Raw genomic sequence first — 8,805 nt, 5'->3', positions numbered from 1 at the left:
CCAAAATTGAATTTGCGGTTTTTGCGTTTCGGCCAAGTTGTAGTTGGCCAGACGTTGGACGGACAAACTGAACAAGTGGGTCTATTGTGCCTATGTGCAAAACCGAACACACAAAAGCTAGATGAGACAACGCAACAAATAACTGTAAATGAAGCTAAAATGTGGTCAGTAACTGCGGAGACCACACAATAAAAAAACAACAACGACTTCTGGCCGGGAGTGTTCGACTAGTGTCCGAAATATTTACGGCTTAAACAGAGCACACATACACCTGCATGACTAACTTAATCTGTTACTAACTTAATTATCAATACGGCAATGTATAGGCAGACAAAATAGGCTGTTGATGTTTCTGCTTTTGTTTTTTACACACATACAGGGTATACAAAAAAAAAATAAGCGGGCACCATTTTATTAATGAGCTTCCCGCTAGAATATCATTTGCACTCAAACCAAAATGCGTATGCCCAACTGCAACTTGACTGCAACATGCACATGGTTGAATGTGCCGCGCCTCGCGGCAGTTTGCGCCTGGAAATGATGTGGCATGTGGTTAGTTGTGGCCACGCGCTGATGACTGACTGACGGGACAAACTTTTTGCCACTGCCTGGCAACCGGTTAAAGTTGGCCCAACAGCAGATCAGCCAACTGGCCATGTTTAAATGTTTAAAAACACAGCCAGACACCGGCTTAACAGTCAAACGTGCCAGCGACATGTACAACATTTTGCCCACCAGCATTTGCAGTTGCCTTAACTAGAGCAGCTGCGGCAGCATTAGCAGCAGGAGGTGCTGCAGTGCCAGGAAATGGATATGCTTTACACGGACGGCACACACTGGCAGGCTGTCAAGATGGGGCTGCTGCATGTGTGTATTAGTTTCCATTTACATGAAAATTTAAACAAGCCCAAAAACACAAGATTTCTATATTAACACACATAATATTAATTAATAAATTGAGCATTTTAAATAATACAATAATAATTAAATTTTAACAGCGAATTTACAAAATAAATTCTGAATTTGGTTAAGTTATATTTAAGAACATCATTTTTGACTAATTCTCAAGGATATGCGAGAAAGGATATGCAATGTTCCGTGTCATAAAATGTATTTATTTGTCAGGATGGTTTTTCATACATTTCAAGACTTTGATTATTCATTTTTGATATACATATAATAATTTTTTACTTTCTTTCAATCAGTTCTTGAGTGTAATCTCTCTCTATACTTATCTCCAAAAATCTTCAAAATTTTGAAATATTATTTTGATGCCGAACGAGGCTTCATAGCCAAAAAACTTTTGATCCAAATTGTGTGAAAAAATGAATTTTTCTAAAGACTTTTGGGAATAAAGTTGAGTCCGAAACATTACCCCCAACCCTCAAATAAACAATAGAGTTTCATTCAAATGTTTTTTTTTCGCGTTTTTTTCATTTATAGGGATTTCATTAGTGAGCCTTAAAGTTTGGTTTGTTCCCCCAAACCTTTTCGGACCTTATAATCTTATAGCCTCCTATATAGAGAAGATACGGCCATTGTAATCGGCGATGATGGACCATAACGTCATCACTGGTTTTTGACTTTAACAGTGGCCATTATACACACTTGCACGAACTCTGACAAAGTTGACCAAGTTTTAATACCCGAAGCTGTCCGTGTTGCGCATATGTAATCCCATTAAAATCCAATAAGTTAAATTATTTCCATTATTATTATGTGAGCGCACTTTGTCGCTGGCTGTTTCCAGCTCAACTTTGGTGTCCAGCGTCCTGTGTCCGTCCGTGTCCTGGCCGATAACTGCTTCTGTGGGCGTTTATCTCGCATTGCTGGCGTGTCCGGCTGTCTGTGCGTCGGCACTTTTGACCAATATCTGCAACACTTCAAACTCAAACCGGCCATACTGTGGTTACGGCCATTGGCTTCTGTTGGCCATTAAATTGCATTACGGCCGACAATCATTGTCATTGTTGTTGCTGTTCTTGCGTCATGTAATTTCTGTAATTTCGTTGTCTGTTTTTGTCGTTGGCCTTTTTAATTACTTTGCATTTTGATGTGTGCTAATGCTTAAGCCACTCAGCTGTAATGCCACTTAAAACCAGTTCTTGTACGCCTACGAAATGTACTTTTACGGATTACCAAAATAGCTGGATCAAAGTATATAAAATATATTCTGGATTCAGGCGGGCTTAAGCTCGACCGTCCCCTGCTGAAATTCCATTTAATTTTCAATCTTACAGAAACAGAATATACATTTTTCACAGTCAGTTCTTGTTGAAATATCCATACAGTAATTACGAGAATTTTCTTAATAATAGCTAATAGTTAATGTCATTTTCTAGGTATTATAAATCGTTAAAAAGTGTCGAATCAACGCAACACAAATAGCTAAAATCAAAGCGGAAAAAACACACGCAAAAGCAACCAAATAACAATAAAACTGTTGTGCGACAAATTTAGCAGTGGGCAACATTCATCGTTAATATTTTTTGTCTGCCAAATGGCGGACAACAGGAAGAACGACTTGCAGCTTGGCACCGAAAGGCGCTTATAACAAGTATACGCCGTGTTTGCCAAGCAGACAAAATCAGAATTTCTGAAAACCAATAGAAAGAATGTGGCTGGCGGGTTGTATGGGTGGGATGGGCAGAACTGTGGCAATGAGATGGCAATGGGAACAGAAATTTTATGGCTCGTGAACATGCGGCAAAAATTAGAAGCCAAGCGTTGCAAACTAAACACAAAACACACGACTGACAACGGAAATTGTGCGAACGGCGTAAGGCAAAATCGACGCAAAAATAACACGCCGAAAATATCAACAACAACAACAACAACAACAGCAACAACAACAATAATAACAACATTGGCAACTGTAGTTGCACTGACAGCAAATATTGGAATAACAACAACAAATGAGCTCAAGTAAGTGTGCTCTAGTCGGGAATACCCCACTTGATGTTACCCTTCACTCAGCTTGCTTACAATTTTCGAATAACTTCAGTGCTTCTACAACGATCCTTAAGATATTGAGGACTATGACCAAAGTTTTTCTCAATTTCGCGAGCGAGGAATACAAAAAAAAAAAATAGGGTGTTCTTGAGTAGTTAGTACACTAGAAGAACCTATTAGGAGTTGGAATTAGTTGTAAAGGCTTGGAATTTCAGGCTTTATTGAGAAAAATGGTTACAAATCGATTCAATTCAAAGTTTTGTCCATCGTTATAATATTTTATAATATATGTCAATTATGTTTCTTTAAAGAAATGATCGATAAATTGTGTTCAAAAATCGATCAATTTTATTCAAAAATCGATAAAGCGAGGTTCCAAAATTTAAGGACACTGGACAGATGCATAGATAAACAGATAGATAATGTAATTATGCTGGAAATATGCTTCTTTTTGTCTGCTTCAAACGTTTGCGCAAAACCAAAACATCCTTTGCTACCCTCTACTTATGGGTAAAGGGTATACGAACAACAACACTAGGCAAACTGCGCAATAACAACAAACAAAATATGGCAATCGGACGGCATATATATGTGCTTGTGAGTGTGCGTGTGTTTGTATGCTTAACAACTCGCCAGTGTCTGTTGTTGTGCGGTTTTTCGTCCGCCCATAGTTACATGTGCGACATGCGCGGGATATGCACAGATTGCATATCGCAATTGGTTGGCTTTAAAAATAAACAAATAAAGAATCAAAGGTACCGCCTGTGTTTAACTAATTAGCTGGGCCCATTTGGGCCTGTTTCAAACAGAGTTAACTATAGGCGCATTTTTAAAGCTGAGAGGCAGATAGCATCATTTGATCAAAGCATAAGAGAAGATGGCGCCGAACCCCTAAAGAGTTACTTTCAGGATCAGTATCCAAGCCTGAGTATCTGTGTCCCTCAGCTTTGAAGCACTGCCACAAGGCTTGCCGGCACTTTATATATAAGATCAAAATTAGTTATGTTTCGATAAAGTGAAGAAATGTCGAAGGTAGTAAGAGCCTTGTTCTAGAATTTAAAGCTTTACAGATCTTGTTCCACTCACGTTTCGTTTCCTAGTGGAAAATGGCTATCAAATTTAATAAAATATTTTGTGAAAAAATAATACTTTTTGTGTTAAATTTTTTATTATTCTATGCCGTTTATAATTTGTGTAAATATTTCTTAAAATATTTACCAGCTATTTCTGCATGAAAATATCAGAATATGGTTCAATTTTAATTATCAAATTGCAAATGCACAATGCAAATAATGCATATGCATGTGCAATTTGTGAAGAGCATAAAATAATAAAAAAAAAAAGAAGCAAAATAAAAATTGTAAAGCTGCTTGTAAGCCGCAATGCAAATGCGGCTTTAATCAATTAAAAAATGTTGCGCTATGCCAAAAGTTGTATCTGTGTCTGTGTGTGTGTGTGTGTGTGTGCTTTGGTGTATTTGTGCGGCGGCTGTGAAAACAACAATAAAGCAAATCAAACACACACAGCACAACAAAACTACAAAAGCAACAACAACAATAACGCTGTGAGCTTACACGGGGCGTATGAGCAACTTTTGTGGCCTGCCTGTCATGGCTAGGCTGCTTTTGCCAAAAATGTTTTTCCAGCTACGTTCAGCACTTGTTGTTGTTGCTGCTGCTCTTGTTGTTCTGTGGTCTGTTGGCTCGACTTGACTTTTGGTTATTCGCAGAGCCTTTCCGAAGCTCTCGTGGCTTTGTTTGTCCTTGCCTAATGTTGCTCATCATCTCATTGTTGTTGTTGTTGTTGTTGTTGTTGTTGTTATTGTCGTTGACTGCGCTGAGTCTTATTTATGTGCCGTTGTTGTTGCTTCTGCTGTATGCAAAGATAATAAGATAAATGTTCTCAAAGGACTGCACGACACTGTGCGCCATCGTTGCTTATGCAAAAGGGCATTTGCGCAAATGTTTCGTGATAATAAATATAACTCTCTGTGGCAGCAGCGCTGCCCCCCCACACCCTTCATGCTTCCCCGCTGCTCGCATAACGCCCGCGTTTCTAAACTGAACAAAAAAAAAAACAAAAAAATGAACATATATTTGTATTTATATAAATAGAAAAAATCCAAAAAATGTTGCATTTATTTCATTTTCATGTCTGCGGCTTGGAAATATTTTTGGTGATTCTAATTTATGTTAATTTTGTTCATATTTTATACTCTCTTCGCTAATTGAAAAACACATTTAGCTGTGCCATTGAAATATGGCTGATAAATTCTACTCAAAAACTATAATACCCTGCACCCAAATCGAAAGTATTATAAACAAAGTTCTATTAGGATTGGACATAAAGGATTTGATGTTTGAATCTGTTCTCATCGCGATCGAAAGGCGAACAGACGGCGAACCCTTTTTCGGTTTTATAACACACGCTTTAAGTCTGTCTGTAATTACAGGGTAACTATTTAAATCGCATATCAATTCTATCTATAACAGATATGTGCTCGCCCATTAAAGTGGCCGCATTTTATTAGCTTTTCGACACTCCGCACAAAGTTTAAACTTATCATTTTGTAGTTTTGCAGTGCTCTGCATAAATTTGCGAAAATCAAATTAAACAAACATTTTTGGGGGGCTAGTTTTGTAATGAATTTATAACAACATTTCTAAACATTTGCCAGCCATAAAAGCGAAAAACGAATTTACATAATTGACATGCGCCCGGACTCGACCCAAAAGCCGCACAAACAAATTTATTTTTACATGGGCTTAATTCTGTTACCCTTCTATGCTAGGCCATATATAGAATACGAATACGAATCACAGTTTGAAATGTGCGGTTTCTCTTATTTTGGTATTCGCAACTGCAGTTGTAAAGAGATTATTTTTATTTATTATTATTATTTTATTATTATTTTACATATGAACGACGTGCTCAATTAGAAGACACTCGCTAAGTTTCTCGAGAAATAATAACAATGCTTAGCCATTCTTAGACAACAATTGAAATGCTTAACTATGTTAAAGATTTAATTGTTATTTATTACGGACAGAGCCGATTTTTATCACTTTTTCAGTCATTTCCTGCTCGAGGGCTATCAAATATTCCACACAGAAATGTGTAAAACATATCTGAATTTTTATCAATATTTTCAAAATGAAATCCTTGAGAAAAACAAATGTTGTTGAAAATGTTGTTGAAGCTTAAGTCGAGCCAAGTTACAATTTTTTTAAAATTGTTTATGTACAATCTTCGAACCTCCTTTTCCGCGAAGGAAAATGAATTTTCCAAATAGTTTCTCAAATAAATAGCTGCTTACATATTTCTTTGAATATTTGAAATAATTTTTAATCGTATGTCCTCCTTCCTCTATTCTCTCCTTCTTGACATTTTGCTGCTTGTTAAATTTTTTTTGTTAGATTTTTTTTAGAATTTATGTTATGAAGCAACAATGTGGTTTTGTTAACACAATTAATTTTTTAATACATGTATTATTTTTATTAATATATACCTAAAAAGTTGCTTTGAGGCTTTCGAATATCTAAGGTCTTGGTCTTTTGTTTTTCTTGGTTTTTGTCTTTTGAGCTGTGATTCTTTTTCTCAAGTTTTGTTATTTTAAAAGCTTAGCATTCGCTCGTTTCGAAACTGAACTATGAAACACTTAAAGTTTCCATCATCTTAGCCTTGGTCAAGTCATGAGGAGTTTAAGTCAAAGACAAAAGGCATGGCGGAGGCACAAGCATTTCCATAATTAAACGTACAACGCATAATGGCAACTTAATGGCTAATGAGTTTCGACGAGCGAGGCTGGGGGTCTGGGTGAGGGGAACTGGCACTGAATTCCAACAGCATTTGCATTTCTTTTCATTTCCATGATGACGTGCAATGGAATTGAAAATTAAGTCATTAAGCTGAGCAATGGCCAACTAGCCAACTGGCCAGCGTTGCGTATACGTAATATTAAAATGAAATACGAACAAAAGGAATACGCAAACGTGCCCAGTTGAGAGCTCTGTGCCAAGAAATACCCTCTCGCAAGTTGACTAACACACAAGCATAAAAATCCAAATCCAAATTTCATAGCAAATGATCTGTTTCCCAGATGAAGCACATTCCTCACTCCCGGGACGATTATCAATCGATTCGACTAGCTTTGTTATTTGGCTTTGAAGCAAATAAATTTTGAGCTTGGTATTCCAATTATTGTATTATTATTAATCAAATCACATATTTTTCAAAAAAGTCCTCTACTTTGGCAGTCCCTGTCCGCAGCCAATTAAAGTTTCTTATCCAAACATTGCATTTAATGAACTTTGTTTGAATTCTTCTCTGCGGCTAACAAAATTTTCGAGCAAAGCTTGTTAATATGCTAGAAAAGTTTCCTAAAAGGTTCTCGAATGGAGCAGAGAGTTGGTTCGAACCATCTTTTTAACTTTGGGTTCAAAAAGCGTATGCAGCAAGAATGCGAAACATGCGAATCATTTGGAATTTTTGAGAAATACAGGGTATCGAAAAAACAGCTGCCAAAGACAAATGATTCTTGTTTGGGAGTGCGTCAAGCGCAGCGTTCATGAAAATTTGCATACAATTATTTTCCCGTTAAGTCAAACACGACGTGAAAATTCTCGCCAGCAATGAAAATGTGATTTGCTCTTGTGACAATTGTCATTTTTCACTCGCTTGATTTCTTTGTATTCCGTACTCATTGAACGTTTTGGCGGTTTCCATTTCGCACGCTCCAACCGGCATGAGTCTCATTTCATTTAAATGCTTAAGGATTTTATGTTTGCTTTCATTTTGTCTTATTTTTCCCGTCCGACACATCACGACAGGCATATATATTTCACTGTGCCTTCGTATTCACTTGCGCCTGATTCAGTCAGAACGTCCCTTTGCTCATATTTTACACTCCATTGCCAGTGGGTCATGGGATGACCAATTGGTTTTATGGCCCAACTTTATGTTCAGCTGTGTATTTTTGTTTTGTATTTTTTATCCTTGGCAAATTTTCTTTTACGAGGCTTTTCGTTTCACTTCATTTTGTTAATCAATTTGTAAAAGCAGTTCTTCTGAAAGGTAAAGATATGGCCTGATGCTCCGATTCGGTATCTAAAAAGTTAAACAGGTTCGAGGAGCGAATCCTGGCTAACATCGACACAGTGGCTTTATAATCCTTGCATCATCAATTCTATTCGTCCATTTAAATATTGTGCAATAGTTCTTTAAAGTTTTGGGCAAATGTTTTTGGTTCTTTCCGATTTTGTTGCATATTTTTCCTTGACGCGTAATTGAAAATGCGGTGCACCATTGATAAACTGCCAATGCACAGAACGAGCGTAGGATTCGTGATAAGTTTCTCTGACAGGGCCAATCATTTGGTAGCTCCTCCCAAAGTTGTCCCTCCACCTCTGCTGCTCTTGTGGTTGGCTACGTGTTTCGCGTTGCAATTTTCAGCTGAGCTCATGTGCAAACGAGCAATTTCGTTGGCAACAGAAACGAGCCGAATTGTGCGAGTTTCTTTTGCGAAAAGTGCAGCTGCTGCTGCTCCTGCTGCTGCTGGTGCTGCAGCATTTATTCAATCAATAAATTTTGAGCTTCAATTGAATCAAATGCGACTTATGCATGTCCCTCAATCCTCCTCTGACCCATAAACCTTTCTAACTGCAAACTGACCAACAGCCGGTTATTAATTTTCCAATTAGAGCTACGGCAACCTGCCTAATTGCTGTCTCGTATACTTGAATGCATGTGATTGCCAAGCGGCCTATGAAATAACGCATTTTGTTTGGTTCATACTTCAAGCCGAACTCGTTGCACCGTAAATGTTACAAATGCTGTAATTTGCACCTGCGTCAC

This window comes from Drosophila virilis, chromosome 4 (assembly GCF_030788295.1).
Source record: "Drosophila virilis strain 15010-1051.87 chromosome 4, Dvir_AGI_RSII-ME, whole genome shotgun sequence".
In the NCBI taxonomy this organism is placed as follows: Eukaryota; Metazoa; Arthropoda; class Insecta; order Diptera; family Drosophilidae; genus Drosophila; species Drosophila virilis.
Note: the sequence above shows the minus strand (reverse complement) of the source record.